A 20719-nucleotide genomic window follows, 5' to 3' on the forward strand; every position below is an offset into this window, starting at 1 on the left:
CCAACATCCGTCAGGAATCCTGGGAACTGAAGTCCAAAACATATGGATGACCAAAGTCTGGACTAGCATCTTTAGATTCCTCCTGTTCTTGAACAGTTGCCATCTCCATGTCATTACAAGCACTTTACAACCAAGAACGAGTGCCCCTATTCATGGTTCCCCTTCCATTTTCTTTTTCTCTCATGCCATAACCCTTCTGTCCTGAGATCAGACACTGGCTTAATGTGACTGAACTTGGTAAGCTGCTCTGAGAGTGTTCTTATCTAAAAAGTAGGATAAATCTGCTTTCTAATAAATCAGCATTTTGTTATACTGTATCTGGGTTCCCCCCACCCAGCCTTAAACAGTACCTTCATACTGTATGAGTTGTATAAATAAAGCAGATTAGAATATTATCTGTTACGAGAAATGCTATAAAAATTGGCTTCCTTATCTTTTGTGTTGAATTTCAACACAAAAACAGCCAAATGACTAAAAGGAAAATAATTTTAATATGACATTCTCTTCATCCTTCCAGACTGAATCTTCCATGATGCACTGACCTCTAGGGGCTGCAGAATCCATGGGGTTCTGCAGCAGTCATGAAATAGTGTCAGCAGTCATGAAAAAGTGTTGGCAAAACCAAACATTTTTTAAAAATGTAAAAAGATTTTTTTTTTTAAAGCAAAACTGGATTTAAAGGTTTTAAAAATATATCTTTTATTTATTTATTTTTTCAGGTTTGCTTTACAAAGGCCCGGAACAGACAGGCAGGAAAAAGCAGCTCGATCCTACTTTTTCCCAAAGTGAGTTGAAACTCCACTGCCCACATGGCCCACTCCTAAGGCAGGCTAAATATACATGGGTTGACCACCTGGCATGGTGTGAAGCCATGACACTGAGTAATTTTTTTGTCGCTTCCCCACCATACACACCACCTTTAACCTCCAGTAACCTCCTGCATCTGCTTAGATGCCATCCTGTTGCATGGCCTCTCCTTTGATCAGCCACACTGTTGCATGTGCAGTGCTCCATTCACACGTATTAGTGCATCAGTGTGCAAATGATACATTGACAAAGCACAATCATGGAGGCCCCATACACATGCCCCCTTCAAACACACCCTTTTGGGCTGTCTGGTTTGTGTATGTTGAAATTACATTCATTGGAGTAATCGCACATTCATTTCTTTGCTTTTCCACAGCCCCTCACTCATGTCAGGGTGTTTATGTGCAACAACGAAGATGTGCACTTTCTGGGATAAGTCGGAATATCCTGGTTTTTTTCTCTCCTGTTTTTAGTCCCAAAGCACAGCTTCAGTCCAGTTTCCAGATACTTTCGAGGTGTGCGTTGTCTAAACACTCTACCTTCTAAGCAGTTAGAAACCACTTTATTTAGCCCATCTGTTTCAACCCAAAGTGATAGCGACATCTCCAAATATTCTGAGAACAATATATTAGTGCAACTGTCTTCTAGTAATTTGAGTTAAGAGAGTTTACTGGGCTACTCCTCCTTCCTTCTCAATATAAACCATCTTTTGTCTTTAGCAAGGGCTCCGAAATTGGTATACTGAGCAAAACACTAAAATGGATTTAAACAACAATATAGATTTAAAGCAGTTATTTTAAAAATCAAAAGGAGTCGAACAAAGCCTTCTATTATATATTAGAAGGCTTGAATCACTTTGCAATTTCACACACTTTTGCAGAGCAAAAGTAGAAACATGGACAGCCTAATCTTTACATGGACCAAATTTGTTTAAATCATCCTCCGTCAGCTTGTGCCTCTGATTTTACCACCAGTCATCACATTGCCAACTGCTCCCCAACCTCTGCCCTTCCCGTCAACATCACCACTGTGTTTTTGTTTCTGTTGTGCCCGATAGGCAGTCAAGAGTTGAAAACAGTCATCTTGATCATCCCTCTTCAGATGGTGTGTCTTCTAACCACACTTCCAGCTGCCTTCATCATTATTTGCCATCACTTCTACTTGCAATCTCCTTCGCCTTGCTGTGCTCTCTTGAGGCTTCAGAGAACACCAGTTTTCTCAAGCAGAGGAGAATAATCTCTTGGGACTCATGTATCTCATCAATTTAGTTCTTGCTTTAAAAAGTGTATTTCAAGCCGCAAAATTTCTTCAGATAAGGATCTGAAAATTTGAAAGGCTAAGTGACCTTCAAGTGCATTTTTCACATCTTGGGTAAATTAATTTGTGGACTAAAATTCCAAAATCTCACTAGCTATACTAGGTGGGGGATTTTGGTAGCTGTAGTCCAGGAGAGTAATTCATCCAAGTGTTGTTTGTCATTTTAAAGTAGGTCTAAACGGAAAACTGGTTGGAGCAATCAGTTGATAAATTAAATGCATATTTGAGTAATCCACCAAATCAAGAAAAATAAACTGGACACAGGAAGTACATTGTCTGATATAAACCTATTCTCAGTTAAGGAGTTCTAAAAATCATTATCTTTGGTAATGGTTCATTATAGCATGTTGTTTTTTTTAGAGGACTTAAGCAAAAGATTTGGCTAACCAGCTGTTTATTTTTAATGCAAACAAGCACTGGCTTCTTCCACCCATGCATGTTCTGCTAATCTTTTCCTAGTTGACATTCGCTCCTTAATTCTTCATATATGTTCACGTATCTGATATACAGTCAGCCTTTGTATCGGCGGGGGTTTGGTTTCGGAACAAAATTGGCATGGTTGTATGCATGCACCACAATTGATAATATTGAGATGGGGCCATATACAGATGCTCCAATCCTCAGGTGGCTAGCCTGCAGATAGAGAGGGCCAATGATATTTATATCCTCTTTCCCCCAATAAGTTCAAGGTTGCATACTTGTGTTACAAATTATGCTCTAATTACATACATGTAACTGCATCACACAAATGCAGGTTAACCACATGTGTGCCAGAATTTTGGGGGCCAGTGCTATGTAGCCATGGGCTACATATGGATCTTGAATATGTAACCGTGATGAGTGCATAACTGCAGGTTACCTGTTGGTAACTGCCACACAGAGTTCCAACCTTCATACTTTTCTAGAACTATTGGCAAAATGTTACATGCCAACAATTGGTTCCCAAGATGTTCTGTAATAGCAGAAATGCTATTTAGTGTTCAAAACAATTGCATGCTAATTTTGCACAAAATCCTGAACTGAAAAGGTCTTCCTGAAGTGAGGTGACTATTATTATCTTAGAAAAGTCTCTGCTTGTACTTATACTCAACTTATAGGACAGCTTTTAAAATAGAATGATTTCTAAATTCAACATGTGCCTTAACCTTATCATACCAAAACTAATCATGCCAACCAAATTTTAAATTATGGCCTTCAAGTTCCAAGAGTCTTACATCTCTAAGCAATATCCATTCCTTCAACGATACAAAACAACAGGCCTCACAATTTGACATTAGGGACTCCAAGCCTCTCCTTTCCTCAACATTGTACAGTGTTTAAAGTTTTATTTTGGGTTTCTTTGCCTGCCAGACAAATCTGGAAATCTCTGCCATTGCACAAAAGGTATTCCATTTCTTTTAATAGGGATCCTTTGAAAAACAAATAAAAGCCTTGACAAAACATTTGCTTTTATTACTGCAAATCTACCCAAAAGGGATAAATTTAACTTTCTGTTTTTCTAAGTTTCTTTTAATTTCTTTCTAGATTTTTCATAGTTTTTATGAAATAATAAACTTTTATTCTTTGTGATTGTAACACCCAAATATTTAATCTCTTTTTTTCAACTGTAACATTTGAAATAACAATTAGTTCATTATCCTTTGTTTAAAATCATATTTTTAGTCAGCAATTTTGTTTTATTACAATTCACTTTAAACCTGGATCATATCTCAAATTCCTTAATTATCCCCTGAAGGACCTTTATTGAGTCCAGTCAGTTTTGTGTCATTATCATCTTCATAAGCTCTCAACTTCTACTCTTCTTTTTTTACTCTCACCTCATAAATCCCATTTTTTTTGAATATTTTAAAATATTCATTCCAACCCTAGTAGCCTCCTTTCCCAGATTCTGCATATTGTGGGCAAGAAAAATAGTCCCTTCGACCAGGTATTCGTTCAGTGCAGCTCTTCACCGCCTCCCAGTCTGGAAAAACTGTTAAGAGTACTAACCAGATCATTGTGAATGTGACAAAAGAATAGAAAGCTCTGTTCCTTTGTATTCATAAAGCACAAATGTAACTGAACATTTCATACTAAATAAATGGTGCTAAATATTTGCATGGGCATACTGACCAAATATGATTTTATTTTATTTTATTTTTGTTCCTTTTTCATTTTAGGTTAGAAAATGAAAAATGTTTGGCATTATCTCTCACCCCCTTTTTTTCTTTTCTGTACATATCCAACTGCTTGAAAAAGTTATATTATACTAGAAATAATTTTATTTTTTGCAATTGTTCAGTCAGCATTGTCCAAAGACTACTCTGTGGGTCATGTGGCCAGCATGACTGCATAGAATGCTGTGTACCTTCCCACTAATGTGGTACCTATTTATCTACTTGCATTTGCATGCTTTCAAACTGCTAGGTTGGCAGAAACTGGGACTAGTGATGGCAGCAAACCCCATGCTGCAGCATTTGGGCCTCGAACTGCCAACCTGCCGATCTTTCAGCCAACAAAGTCAGCATCTTAAACCACCTGAGCCACTGTGTCTCTTCTCTTTTATTACTTAAACCTTAACAGGAGCACTAGGTTTGTGTTTTTTGAGGATTCCTTAAGGATTTAACAAGGTTTGTATGAGCTGGGAATAGCAGGTGTACATTTTAAAAATAACCAGTATGAAAGAAGATAGTTTTCTCCAATTTTGTACTTATAATTACTTTCTTTCTCTAGATTACTCGGAGTGTAGCGGAGTCTCCCTCCTTGTAGGTCTTCAAACGGAGGCTGGATGGCCATCTGTCGGGGATGCTTTGATTTGGATTTCCTGCATGGCAGGGGGTTGGACTGGATGGCCCTTGTGGTCTCTTGAAACTCTATTATTCTATGATGTTGAGCCTTATTTGAAATTATTTTCTTGCAGTTCATCACAAGTGTACTTAGCATATTGCTTCCCCTAAAATAATAAAATAACAGAGTTGGAAGAGTCCACAAGAACCATCCAGTCCAACCCTCTGTTTTATTACAAGATACTATAATAAATTCCTATCTGAAATCTATTTGGATCATGTATTACATCCTATCCGTTTATTTCCCTTTATGTATTCTCTGCTACAGGTTGTTTGTTTGTAAATTGGTAGTGGGTCTGACAACACAATGATGCTGTTTTCTTGTCTGAATCCAAATGCTGGTACCAACTGGAGTCGAAAATAAATGAATCAGTTGCTGAATGGATAGTTAACACTTTTGTAAATCCCATTACTATGATAGGCCTATGCTAGTTGAAACCAACACTTCATTTTAGATTCATGTTATTTATATAGCTCAGTTATCTATTTATCAAAAAGGTAATATGTGATTATTACTTTTTTTAAAAGAAAGAAAAAGGAAGATGTTTTCAAAAGTATGATCATGAGAGAGGGGCCACAGGGCCCTTGACCTCAGCAGATGGACCCTGGGTTTAGAGAGCTCTGTAGGAGGACCTGGTAGAGCATGTAATATGATACATTCATACCATGTAAAGCAGATATGGTGAAGAAGGGGCAGCATGCAGTCCCCCAATCCCTTCCCTGAAGTCCTCCAAACCAGTCCAGTTGTCCTCCCCCACCCCATGAACAAAGCTATCATGGTGCAATCTTGGCCAAGTGATTTGCCACCACATTTTCACAACAAACTATTGGAGGAGCTGGCTGGGCACTTAATTACTTGGAAGATGAAGATGAGATTGATGTTGCACTGCACTACACCACACTGCCAACCCTTCCCTGTAGTGAATACGCCAATCCTTCCCTGATAGACATGTACAAGAGCTCCCTCCGGGGCAAGATAACAATAATCACTCATGGAATATAATGTAGCTATTACCATGCAATCAGAAATGACTAACTTATTATCCTGTCTACCACAGAATCTGGAGATTCTTTTGCCCAGTAGCAAGCCCTGGAAAATACTGAATTAGTATGCAGTTATTTATGAAACTGAACATTTTAATTTTAATATTTTAATTAGACCAATAAAATATTGCACTGTATTCATTTATATATATCCCACATTTCTACCAATGTGGCACCCAAGCTGGAACTGCACATCAATTAAAACAACGTACACCTAAAACCCATAGGTGCACCCATTCCTTGAGAAGTCAGATCTGGCTATGGTGACACATGCCTCAATTACATCCCATATGGACTACTGTAATGTGTTCCATGTGAGGCTGCCTTTGGAAGCTGTTTGAAACTTTATGCTGTGGCCAGTATAGCTGTGGTCCCCCTTCTCTGTTGGAACAGATGCATTGGATACTGGTCTGTTTCTGGGCAGAATTCAAATGCTGAATTTGATCTTTAAAGCCCTACATGGCTTGGGTTCACAGTATCTGGAAGGCCGCATCTCTTTATATAAACCAGGGTGAGTTCTAAAATCTGCAGAGGAGGGCTTTCTCCTAGTCCCACTGCCTTTGTCAGCATCAATGGTGAGGACTTGGGACAGCACCTTCTCTGTGGCTGCCTTTCAGTCTGTGGAACTCCCTGACATGGGAGGTCTGGTTGACTCCTTTCCTCCTGTCTTTCTCCTGACCGGTGAGGATGTTTTTATTTAGCCAGGTTTTGAATTTTAATTATGGAGTTGCAATGTGTGAAGTGTTGTGCTATCTATCTGCCCACCTGTATTATTGAAACTGTGTTTTAAATATGTTTTAAGTGTTTTTAGAGTTTTAACTGCTTGATTCCTGTTTTTGATAATGTTGATGTTTAATTCCTTTTCAACTTTTGTAAATTAATATTTTAGTTGGACCTTTTAAAATTATTGTGAGCTGCCTTGCATCCCTTTGTGGAAGAAACATGGGACATAAGTGCAATAGATAGACAGACAGACTAGAGGATTCTAACAGTTTTTAAAAACCAATCAAATAAACTATTTTGTTAAAATACCACTAATTGTAATGGAGGGAGTGGGGAGAAGGATCTATTTAGATGCTTGGAGTATAGTAAAAGTAAAAATAGGAGAGAATATGAATCCCAACTCTCTCTGTTGTCACTTTCCTCTCACAGAGAGGGTTTTTCCCCTAGAGAAAAAAAATATCCAAGTAGGTTTCTCACTCCATCCAGAACCTTGATTTCCAGACAGTGTGGAAAGCCTTCATGTGCAAAGGAGGCTCCCTTCTGAAGACTGTCATTCTTTACTTGAAGAAGTCGTAACAGAGAAGCTGGGGCTCATAACCTCCTAGTCTGTTGATTTTCATTACTTTTTGAATATGGCTGTATTACCTTGACCTGAAGTGTTTCTTGTTTTGTCTGAAATGCAGGAAGTGAAGGTATCTTTATTTTTTTGCATCCTTACCCATTTATTAAATGGTACTGTTTCCATGTGGAAAAAGAGAATATCCTTAGAGATATAAAAAATTTTTCTCATGCTCCTTAAAGGGGATTATCTTTGAGCAGACAAACAGAAAGGCCTTCAAGCTCTATTTGGCATTGCTCCAAAGGCCAACAAAGATTTGTTCAAATTCTCATTCACTGCAGTGGCCTTTGATGAGTTGTGACTTCTGGCATCCAGCCAGCTCTTAGTTTGAGCTCACTGTCTTCTTTCCATCTCATCCTTTCTATTTGCTTCCAGCCTAGAAGGGCAGTCGTTTCATTCCTTGTGCTGGAATTGGTTTTATCATTGCTCCTTGACTGGAATTCCTATCAGCTAGCATATTCAAGAACAAAAACAAAAATAATACAAAAAGAGGACTCACAATGAATTTCTCAGCTGTGTTACAATCACAGTTTCCTTCTGGTTCCCAAATGAAAGGGCAGATGGGGGATAAGGGTCTGAGAAAACTGATCTTCAGCTGCCAGCCTTGCTCTTCCCTGATTGTCCACTCATTCCCACCTGTGGCCTCCTTCTCTCAGCTGGGGAAATTTAATAAAGCGCCCACAGATGGATACCTGAATCACATGGAGGCTCAGCCTTCATTTGCAGCTCTCCATGGAGAATATCATGCACCTCGTCCTCTGGAATAAAAAGGTATGCGTGTGAAAGGAAAGAAGAGTGTGAAAGAGACTTGCCTTGCTGAAGTTGGTAGCATGAGCTTTCATAGACTTCAGTCTACTTCCTCAGATGCATTTGGTGGAATGGAAGCCAGGGACAGACATATATATGCCATTGGTATGTGAGATTGTCAATTCATATTCAAAATCCTTTGTGTATGAAAATGAAGTTCCATGTCCAGTTTTAACTATGGTCATTAGTGCACAAAGTCATTGGGAACTACCCTGTGTGTATGGAAATGAAGTGGCAAGACCACTTTGGCTTTGGAAACTAGCCTGTAGCTGGGAAGAATACATGAGTGTAGAATGCCCCAATGAGGATGGGATCACATAGCATGTGTAGTGAGCCAGGAAGCCATTATCTCTGTTCAGTCCACATTAATGTCCATCAGCACTCTACATCAGGTAAACAGGGCATGGGCATAAATCAGACATTAGGAGTGGGAATACACAAAAACTGCTGGCAGAACATTTCAGTCTCCCTGGGCTTTCCATGCAGCAGCCCTTGAACAAATGCATCTGAGAAAGTAGACTGAAGTCTACGAAAGCTCATGCTGCCAATGTCTTTCAGTTAGTCTCAAAGGTGCTACAAGGTCTCTGTACATACTGATTCCACAGACTAACACGACTATATCTTTGAACTCTTCCGCCATGAACATTTTTTTCTAATTTCAGTATGGCTTGTTCCCTCCAAACTCACTAGTTGTTCCTTTACCCCAAAAGCAGGGATGGCCTTTCCATTAGGCAGAGGAAGACAATGCCATGCCAGGACACTCAACTGATCATTAATTAATAATGACTGTACATCCACGGCTGACCTTGGTCAAGTCGCATGCTCCCAGCCCCAGAGGAAGGCAATGGCAAACCATCTCTGAACAAATCTTGCCATGATAGGTATGCCTTTGGGTCGCCATAAGTCAGAAGTGACTTGAAGGCACCCAATACACATGAATGCATACCTTTCTTCTAGAGAGGGAGAGGAGAGCTGGGTCTCCCCAACATTTGTTACTTGTCTCAGGCAAAAACATGTTCTGAACTACCCGGAAAGATATCCATACACACTGCAGAAAAGGATAACAAATAATGGTAGAATTTGATAAAGGTGGCACTCACCGCTTACCAATTTACCCTCTAAGAATTTTGGTATAGATTAGTGATTCCCAAACCCTGGTCCTCCAGGTGTTTTGTAATTTACCTCACAGAATCCCAGAACATTGGCCAAGATGGCTGAGGCTTCTGGGAGCTGAAGTCCAAAACACCTGGAAGACCAGGGTTTGGGAATCACTGGTATAGATGCATACAGGCCATTTCCAGTCTTGTTGGTCTTAATCACATACACCCCTCTTCTTGCATTAGTTTGCTGTTAGTCCAAGCTTGGTCATCTTCAGTTTTGTAGTGTATAATTCCCCCCCCCCCTTGAAGAACACATCTTATAGAGCTCCTCACCTTAAGATGTTAATGAAACCTTTAGTATTAGTAAGTAAACCTACTGTACATGTTTTTACAAACAAGTCTAATCCTGCTTTATTCTTCTGCTAGACCTGTGGGAGTGGGATGGTGGTATGGGAATGGTTATTGATAAGCTTCTGCCTGTGGATACTAATTACACTGCTTGTGAGATACACAACTATCTGTCATACTTCCCTGTAAATCTACAGTGCTATATAAATAATAATAATAATAATAATAATAATAATAATAATAATAATAATAGCCTGAAGTAAGAGATAGTAAAACTTGGCTATCAACAATTTGCCCCTCAGGCTCACCAAAACCACACACAGTTATCCTGGAACAATTTCTTTTTCCAAGCAGGGTGGGTGCGAGATGAAATAAAATTTGGAGGAGGAAGCTTCCTCTATCAGATCCTGGACCATTACGCTTTCCCTCAGGGCTGAGCCAGAGGACTTGGATGATTTTTAACAACCACAACCTCATTTATAACAACTTGGATGAATCCCCAATCACTTCATTAATATTAGGCCACCTATGATGTTTAATTTGTCAGTGCTCTTCCTCGAAGTCAGAGCAAAGACTCCTGAAAATTGTTTGTAAAGGGCGAGTACAAGACAAATCTGAAATAATAAGGGAACACTATTCAGCAACATCTTAAAGATAGTAACATTTTTTTCTTTCTTTTTTTGGAATAAGATGTCATTTCAGTTGCTACACTTATCTTGGGTATGTGGTATAGTGATGTGTTTAACTGTTGTGTGATTTTAATATTTATTTTCTGGTCCTTTCTTAACTTCTGTTTACTCACATCATTGTGTGAGTTCCTAACCTTGGCCGTAATTCCAACATCAGCATGCCAACATTTTAAGTATGGAATCAGACACATGTGCAGTTTCATTTATTCCTTAAGGCATAAAGCTTTGTGATGGGCAGCCAAATGTTTAACTGTGCAATGGTTTACCCTTCAGATTCTCCCATTTTTTAACATGTCCATTTGAAATGAAATAGTACTTTAAAACCACTTTCTGCATTTTCAAATGTTCAGCTCAAAAAGCTAAAAGTTTTCTGTTCGGCTGTAACCATTTCAAAGACTTTGGGAGGAGAAAATATATTGTATTATCCTTGGCCTCACACATTTCTTCAGAGGTTATGTGTATAGACAGTTGGGTCAACTCAACTTGGTGAATTATATATGTTAGAATATGGAGATGCTGGAGGCTTTTTAATTTTTAAAAAATATATACAATACTAGAATTGTCAGGAGTATTTGGACAAACTTGGAATTAGAGTTGCTAAGTTTTGAAAATAGCAATAAGGGAAACGTGAACCAGTCCTATATAAATCATGCCTCAGGTCTTGAAAAAGGAGGGCCTCTCACGAGAGTTTTTGGCTGTTGTTAAGGTCTCAGATCCCATCGAAACATCCAAACCCTTAGAAATCTTGGCAGTGGCAGGCCTGCAATGATTGCAAGGGGAGAAATGTTACCACTTCCAGGCCAACCAGTGTTCTGCCTGCAACAGGAAGGGTAGGCGCCAGTCACGCTTACAACAGAGCAGCTAGCCATACTTCTGGGGGGCATTCAGTGCGTAATTTGTGGGCACTGAATACCCCAAAGTGCATATAGGACAAACTTTCGAGCCCTTAAATATGGGTCATGTCTTACAATATAGGACACCTGGCAACCCTGGTTGGAAACCTAAGGATGGAAATACTATTAAAAAAATACTCCCCCACCCCAATGGCTGAAAATCATATGCCTTGAGTCTTAGTAAACCTCGACAAGGAGAATCACGGGATGGAAAGAATCTTTGCTGTTTGGTGCTTATTCTGATGAAAAGTGACACATGACTCGGGATTGCTTGCACAGAAAACAGCATTTTCTGCATAAGCAAATTATATTTAGGTGCATGATATATTATTTTCTGAACAGACAGTGCTGTTTCCTGCAAACATACCATTTGTGCCAAAAAACCACCCCCAACATTTGTGCAGAATAAGTCCCAAGTTTAAATAGTCCTATATATATGTGTGTGTGTGTGTGTGAAAAATTTTCTTGCAACATGAAAAAAATGCTTAAATTACTTGTTGCTTCCTTCTTTTGCATCCCTGCAAGCCATGCTGTTGGTTCCCCCCACACACACACACACACTTTAGTCACTGAGTTTTACAGGGACTTCAAAAGATGTCCTCCCCTCTTAATCCTTTTTCAGTTCCCCACCACTTTTTCTGTCTTTTTTCTTACTGGGGAGAAACTGTTACAGAGAATAAAGATGGCATATCTACACAGTGCTTTCCGATAGTCAGCGTGTCAAGCCCTCCATCTGAAAATGGATTGCATCCTTTGAAACAAAGCATGGGAATTCTAGATCAGTTTGCAAAAAAAAGGTAGGAGTGCACACATGCGAAACACTCTATTATTACAATACAGCTATACCTCAATTAATGGAGTAGATGTGCTCCCGGACTTTGTCAGAAATTTTGGTACCTGAGGCAGAAATAACAAGAAAAGAATATAGATAGGTTCCTATACCATTAAAAAAAAGACCAGTTCAATATGTTCTAGCAAACTTTTTCATTCGAAACAAACAGCAGGTGCATGTGAAATGAAAAAACTAGACCAGGTAAGCCATGCATAAGTAAACACAAACATTTTCAATTTTCCTGAAAAAGTCCAGAAAAACTTCCAAAAGCTTGTAACTTTGATAGAGTGGATTTTTACCTATGCAGCACTCTGGAAGAAGCTTTCAAGTATATTGTTCATTTAAATTGTGAACCACTTTGAGTCCCAATTTTGGCAGAAAGCAGGATATAAATATTACAACAATAACAACATTAACAACAACATTTTAGTAGTCTTGTCTGGAATTGCTCCGAAATTCTGGCCTGATCTGAACCTTCCTCTTCACTTTGAGCCCTGCTGTAACCTGAAAAGCCTTTAACTGCAGAGGTCCTCCCATGTCAACTCTCTAGAATCATAGCGTTGGAAGAGACCCCAAGGGCCATCCAGTCCAACCCCCTGCCATGCAAGAACTCTCAATCAAAGCATCCCCAAAAGATGGCCATCCAGTCTCTGTTTAAAAACCTCTAAGGAAGGAGGGCTTCTGTGTGTATTCTGTAGCAATGTAATTGTTCACTCATTTTGTTTTTGAAGGATGCAACAAGTAGCTTCAGCAATTTTATTCCTGTTTTCATAAATTTCAAAATATACTTGTATGTTTTGTAAGTTCCCTTGAACTCAGAGTGTGGAGTTTATAAATAGGATTGTACTGTTAATAGTTATAGGACAAACCTTCTGGTTTTCAGGTATAAATATAAGGAAAAGAGATGGATTCCTTTCTCAGGAAATGTACAATCTATTTTTCAGCTTCATACATCTAGCAATTTTTTTGCTTGTTATGCTGTTTCTTTGGAAAGTACCATTGGAAAGTACCATTTGCATTGAGGAGGTGGATTAGAAGAAGCCTACCTATCGTCTATCTGGATCACTTATTTCTAGTTACTATATATAAGAACTGAATTCCTTTCTGTAGGCTACCTCTTCTATCATTCTATTTATTTTACTATAAGACGAGACCAAAAATGCAATTTTCCTGGCGCCACCCTTGCTGGTTTGATCATATTGTGTGTGTTTCAATATATATTTTTAAGTTTTGAGTAAGCTAAACCAATTGTGAGAGTTTTGATTTATTTATTATTGCTGCTGGCAGGGTAGGGAACTACTTAAAATGGAGCCAGATTCTCTCTCCCTTTCTCTTTCACAAACAGAGTGGACTTTGCCAAATGGAAAAGGATAAAACTAGAATAATGATATGTTGCAGTATACTGTCAAAGCATTCCCTCTACAGAAAATAACCACTCGGAGAGCATCCTTTCAATTGAACTGGTTCCAGTGTAGATTTACTTTTGCTCTTCTTTCTGTTAAGAGCAATACTTGACTTTAAGTTTCTAGGAGGAGAAGCAAAAAAATTATGGTGAAGAAATGTATGCAAGGCTGCTCCCGGAGTTTATGAATTAATGTGCCTTAACTTTGGTATAATCAAGGCTGTTTCTTTACTGGGATCATTTCAACACAGAGCTCTATATGAAAATCGTATCTATCCCCAGATGTTGGTTTCTTGTGAATCTCATGTCTCTTGGTTTACATAAAGGAGGAGGTCTAGTTTCACAGTTGTGCTGATGTTTGAAAACATTCAGGGAGTGCCTGTGAGGAGGCTCTTGTGTTTGGCATCAGATGTGACTGCTGGAAACCCTCTTTGACTCTCCGTGCCAGAAATATTTTTTAAAAAGAAGAAGAAGCAGCCAGCAATGAATTGTTACTAAATCTGTGCAAAGATAGAAATGCAGCCAAAGTGCTTAGTAGTCGCCACTTAATGTATCAGACATCTGAAAGGACACAGACTGTAGTAAAATTTGCCTATGGTAATTATATATGCAGCATGGTATAGTGGTTTAAGAGTTGGATTACAATTCTGGGGACCAGGGTTCAAATCTCTGCTTGGCTATGGAAACTCTCCTTGGGAAAGTCACATTCTCTCAGCTTCGGAGGTAGGCGAAGGCAAACCCTTGCTGAATAAATGTTGCCAAGAAAGCCCTGTGTTAGATTTGACTTAGGGCTGCCATATATTGGAAATGACTTGTAGGCACACAACAAGAAATAATATACACATACAATTTTGGAAATATTTATTGTCTGTTGTGTGTCTTGAAGTTTTCTCTGACTTATGGCAACCTTAAGGTGAACCTATCATGGTCACCAAGTTTGAGGAAGAAAACTTTCGGCCCAAATAGACAGGCCAAAATAAAGCTGCTTCAGGTCACTTTGGAGGTATGCTGTTTAAATGCTGCATGCGTCCTAAGAGGCCGGAAGCCATGCCAAAGCCATACTCCAGTCCTAAGGAGTGATCATTTATCATTCCCTTCCTCTGACGCTAAGAATGACTTGCCTAAGGTCATCTGTTGGATTTCTATGGTGGAGTGGGGATTCAGACCTTGGTCTTCTGGAGTCCTAGTTCAGGACACCACACTGGCTCTAGAAATAATCACTATAATGTAAATAGAAATACAATACACCTCACCATAATATGGAAAAACTGTGACCATGGAACCTGTATGTCCGTTCAATCTTCTGTCTAGTGGCTAATTCAAGAGCTTTTCTGGGTTCCTTATCTGTAAACCAACTTGGACTGACAAACAGAGAATGCCTTTCTTTCAGACAAATAGATTTCAAAAGAAAGATTGTCCTTTGTAAGACATTATTGTGTTGTTGTGTGCCTTCAAGTTCATTTTTGACTTATGGTGACCCCAACCGTGTGCACATGTGTAACACACACCTACACTTGAAACCCCACCAATTCAGTGGTTCTATAGGGGTTGATGGGACAGCCCTGTATTCATTTCTGTCCTCGAGATCTGTGCTTGCATAATCCCAGGCAGCACACTAAACCTGTCTCCTACTGCAAGGTTTGTACTTCAGAAGCTGGATGCCTTGATAGGTTTTTAGCAAGAAACGTTTGTTTTTGTATTGAAAATGTTTATGTGTCCGCCCTTGCTACCAACCCTTGAAGCTTGGTTTATTTTTTCTTCAACTGGACTAAACATTACTATTTAATAAAAGCACAAAGATGAGTTTTCAGCCACAGTTTATGAAACCAGTTCTAAATCCAGGAAATGTATTATTGAATTCTTCTTGGTTTTGTGTATCCTAATTGAGTTAGCCCATGTTGCTTCCAGCAAAGCAGAACTGTGCAAGTTAGTGCTTAGTGACTCTTTGGTAAAGGGACTGAATGGATAGTAACATATTACTCAGAAGACCTTGCCATGAGGTTTTCTTGGAAAGATTTGTTCAGTAGAGGTTTGTCTTTGCTTTCCTCTGAGGGTGACAAAGTTGCACAAAGCCACGTATATTGAGCAGGGTTTGAATCCTGGTCTCCAAGAGTTGTAGACCAATGTTCAAACTATTACACCACAGAGGCAAGCACTTTCTAAACACGCTTTGCTTCTAATTGGTTTGTTCATGCATATTTCAATTTCTGTTTCCTATTTTTTTAAAAAAGGTGAATTCTGAAAACAACAAAATTGGCAGAATATGTACCACATAGCACTGTAACTACAGTTAAATGATCTCTGGCAGAACAGGAAGAAAAAGGTCCCCAGTTGCAAATCCCACTTGCACCAGAGATTGCTTGCATGAATGGGGTGGGAACATCAGACAACTGCTTCTCAGTAGTAAGGGAAATGGATACCCTATCGATACCAGTGGCTGCTTACTGGTAAATGGAATTTGAAGGATTTTTCCTGGTCTCTATGTAGTCCTTAAACTACATAGGGATTGTAAATACATAGCTGTTATGGCAGTGTAGCTGCAGTTACATGTTTGTAACTGTCCAACAGGATTCCACCCAACAGAGGTAAAACACAATGATAAAAACACTGAGCAGTAAGAGCACAAGGCAAAAAGCAGAGGAAGAAACACCAATAAAAAGCTAGGAGAGAAACAGTCAAATAAATAAACTGTCTTTAATGGCTGTGAAAGGGTCTGTACTGTGAGAATGATGAAAGTATCCAAGGAGATGGAGTTTGCCCACCTGGGCTACTGTCAAAGCTCAGTCCTTTATCACTTTTGCCCCTGTCTCTGCTGTTGGTGGGACATGAAGCAAGGGCAGACTTGTTCATACATTGAAGATATGAGCTAGAAGGATGGTGTGAGATGAGAGTCAACACAGCCCACCTAAGTACTGCTGATTATTTTCCTTTTAATTCTTTTAAATGGGATTTTCAAGATAAAGGATTAATCCAATTAATTCTTTAATTAGGGTTTCCAATTTAAGGGATCACATAGCAGAGCTAATGTTGCTAGGGTTAGAGCAGGGGGGCGGAAAGTGTGGCCTTCCAAATGTTGCTGGACTGCATCTCCCATCAGCCCTAACTGAAGGATTATGGGAGTTGGTCTAACAAAATCTGGAGGGACTCATGTTTCCCATCCCTGGTTTTTTGTGTTGGCTTGACATTTAAAAATGTAGTGACTTGGAAGTGTTTCCAAGAGAGTTGATATGGTATGGGTTTGAAACACCTTGGCATTTCCTTCCAAGTGAGGGAGACAGAGAGAGATGCCTTCTAACAAGCACTGGTTCTCTTCATTGTGTAAACAAACTTGCAAAGGCCTCTGTTTTCAAGCACATCCTCAAAGCTTTCCTGAACCGGATCTTATGTCAGCAGTCATGGGATTTTCCATTGCTGCAGCCTGCTCTGTTATTTCTCTTGGATGCTAATGCTGTTCCTTTGTTATGCTCATGTTATTTCATATTTATACAATTAAAATGTGACTTTTCAGTACATAGTTTGCTTCCTGTTTGAAGTTCACCACCACATCCTTGCACTCCCCAAGCCCCCACACTCAGCTTCATCCAAAGATAACAATAAAACCTGAAAAGGTCTATTATGTCTCCTATAACAAAATGGTTGTCAAATGTGGCTGTGCTTTTTCTTCTCCAGTGCCTGGCAGCATGCCTTTCTTCCATTGCCTTGTTTACCCTGTGAAGACTGAGCATGGCCCACTATGTAGATAAAGCCACATTCCCAAAAATCTTCAGCTTTCAATAGAATGGGTTTCCCCTTTCTTTGATCAGTGTTTTCTGTTTCTGTTATAACAGACTAATTTCACTAAAACCTAAAATGCCCACTCTGATGGATTTCTTTCTTTCTTTCCTTCAAGATAAAAAGTGCATCCACACTGTAAAAATAATGCAGTTTGACACCACTTTAACTGCTCTGGCTCCATCCTACAGAATCATGAAATTTGTAGTTTTGTGAGGCACCAGCACACTTTGGTAGAGAAGGCTAAAGACCTTGTAAGTTTTGCAGCAATTTTTGAAACTGGGAGGGGAGGCGACTTGCAGAGATTTCTTGGGAGCATGAAGGATCACACCCAAAAACAGGATTTGGAACTTTTCTTTTCCCACTGTGTAAAAAGGTGTTAAGTGTATTGTTAGCATATCTTAAACACCTCTTGCTGGAATATGGCAATTCATATTTTGATATCTAGCGTCTGGAATGTTTTTAAGAGGTCACAATGTCCTTCAAAACACTAGGATATATCACATGGGAAAGACACGCTGGTCCAAAGACATGTGGAAGACTGAGACTGCAGAAATAATCCAAGTTGACACCATTTTAACTGCCATGGCTCAATGCTGTAGAATTCTGGGAATTGTCATTTGTTGTGGTACCAGAGCTTTCTGACTGAGAAGGCTAAATGTCTAACAAGACTACAATTCCCAGAACTGTTTAGCATTGAACCATGGCAGCTAAAGTGGTGTCAACCTGAATTGTTTCTGCAGTGCCGATGCAGCCCTAGATAGCATCAAATAAAGGTTAAGTGGGATTGCTGACCACGTCATCCTCCCTTAGGCTTTCCACATGTCCCTTCACAATAGAGACCAAATGAGCCCTATCCTTCACAACCTGGGCTGTGCCCCTATTCACCGCTTCCTATCCAACCATCCAGGTTACATCTCATATCCAGTCAGTGTTTTGTTACTCCAAAGTTAAAGCCATCACTCACTGCAGAATCCTATTGTCAGTTCCATGGGAAAGCCACCAGGCTTTGTTACACTGTTTGTTAAATGTTAAATATCCCTCGAGGTGTAAAACAGGATATAAATATCCATCCCACACATGGCCACATTGTGCATACACCTGCTACAGGCTGGGGCTCTGTCACACAGACCATTGCTCCACTCTCTGTATCAGCCTCAGTTTCCATCTCAGCCACTCTCCATCTTCTGTGGAGCCCTCTCTTCAGAAATGATAATTATCACCCCTTCTAATTCCTAGTTTCTCACTATCCAACCTTTCCTACTTTTCCTTCTGTTAGAGCTGTCTAGTTCCTAAGTTGCATTGGATTTGTGTGCTGGCATGCACCTTTGCACATTTCTAAATAAAACTCTTCATTCCTTAAAACTGGAGTATCTTTGCAGTTAGTGCTGGTAATACATTGGTATAAAAGATCCCTCAAGTTACCCAACCTCTCATAGGCCTCCTGTTGAGATAATAAAATTCCTCCCAGATACTAATGACATACTGTCACTGTTTATGGAGACCCCAAGTCCTTTCACCTTTTTGGAACACAGTGGCGCGTTCCAGATGGGCCCTATTGGGCGCCGTCGTTACGCACGAGAGGCGGCACTTCCTGATGCGCCTTGCCCCTTGCACGTAATGAGGACATCAAAATGGCAGCGCCCTATACAGATGGGCGCTGCCATTTTGACGTGATGGACACCTAGCATCCACATGTCTCGCCGTCCTTGTGACGCCGCAAGGGCGCCATTGGTGCCTTGCGACGTCACAACGGCGCCGGAAAATAAGCAGGTTTGTCCGCTGCGGTTCCCTTTCGCAACAAACACGGGTGATGGCAGACTGCCCATTTGGGTGGTCTGTAAAGTGCCAGTATTCCATATGATTAACCCATTTCCCCTCCTGCAGTGGGATATCCTCAGGGATACAAGTATCGGCAATCAAAATAAGCACTGATTGATCAATCAGAAGACAAAGCACACTAAATTCAAGATGTGTAGGTGAAGAAAATCACAAGCCATGACTGATATCTTTCAACACTCATGAGAGTACCTCTTCCAATAAATGTGTCAAACAAATAATTTGGTTTGACTTTTAGAAATTACAATATCAGTGTGATATAATTACCCAGCTTCTGGGCTAATGAAGTGATGTCTGTGGTAAAACTAGTCAATAATTCTGCACTGCTCAAATTCAGCCATTTGAAAGGGCTGGATGGCAAATAAAGACCTTTCCTAGAGGTGGAGTAAAGACTTCAGTGAATTTTTTTAGACCTGTTCAGTGGTGGTCAGGGTTGTTTTACCTTGGTGCAGTACAAAGTAATAGAGGAATTGTTTAAAAACAGTCTTGCCTTACTGGTTCTTAAAAGGGAAAGACACTCTTCATGTGGTATCATTTTCCTCACTCATGTCCTGGGTTCTGGGAGAACCTTGTCATGCCCATTCCTATTGAATGATGAGACTCGATGCTGTATTTTTCATGTTCTCACTTGTAGGATCCTTTTTGAAGGTGGGTCTATAGAGCTATGTAGGCCAAGAAGTAAGTAACCCTGCAAATTATGAATCTTCAGCTGAGAGAATACACTGCAGAAGAGGTAGGAAATTTGGGCCCATTCCGGATGGGCATAAAGTATCTCCCCAGGACGTACTAGGGTTAGGAAGGGACATCACTTCCTGACGCCCCTAACCCTAGTACGTACTGGATACATACAAAATGACAGCACCCGTTCCACATGGGCGCTGCCATCTTGGCGTAGCAGACGCATAGTGTCCGCACATCGCACCCCAGATGGGACACCATGAGTGCGCAACTAGCGCCTCAAGGCATCACATCCGGGCTACAAAAAGAAGCACCTTTTTCGGGCTTCTTTTTGCTCTGCTTTTAGGCAGTCTGTAACGCGCCATAGTTTATTTGGGTTACCTCTAGCAGGGAGCATAGATTACTTGGGTTACCTCCAGTCTAGTTTGTGCTTTCATCCTGTGTTGGAAGAGGTGTGAGGCACAGAATAAAAAGCACAAACAAGGCTGGAGCTACCCCAAATACATACCCATCTATAAGAGCAGACTCCTTGGGGGTAGGGGTCCTCTTTGTGTAGGTGATATCCTCAAGAGGAGCACCCTCCTTCTGGAAAGGCCTCATGCTGAAATGAATACAGCTGAACCAGGCAGATTATCTATAAAAGCCCAGTTCCAGGCTGCAAGAACTCTGTTTTTAGGCTTCATCTGTTGTTTGTAGACTATTTGGCAGTTTCTCTAACTGTGATCTCCTCGGTGGCTGAATTTGGACAGTATTCAAATCTGTTATTTTGGACCACCTTCACTAGACTGTCTGTCTGAACTTTAGTGGTTTGAACTTTGAACTTTGCTTCTTGATTGCTTCAGTTTTTCTACTGTCTGGAACAGATCTACTACTTGGACCCAGGTGCTGCCTTTTGACGTTGCTTCTGGAAATGCCCTTGTGTTGATGACCCAGCATGGATATGGCAGGTTAACAATGGGACTGTTGACACTTTCCTAGCAGAGCCCGCTTGCCCCAAAGCAGTACATTCTCATTCTTTTGTATCA

This window comes from Sceloporus undulatus, chromosome 3, assembly GCF_019175285.1.
Source record: "Sceloporus undulatus isolate JIND9_A2432 ecotype Alabama chromosome 3, SceUnd_v1.1, whole genome shotgun sequence".
Classification (NCBI taxonomy): Eukaryota; Metazoa; Chordata; class Lepidosauria; order Squamata; family Phrynosomatidae; genus Sceloporus; species Sceloporus undulatus.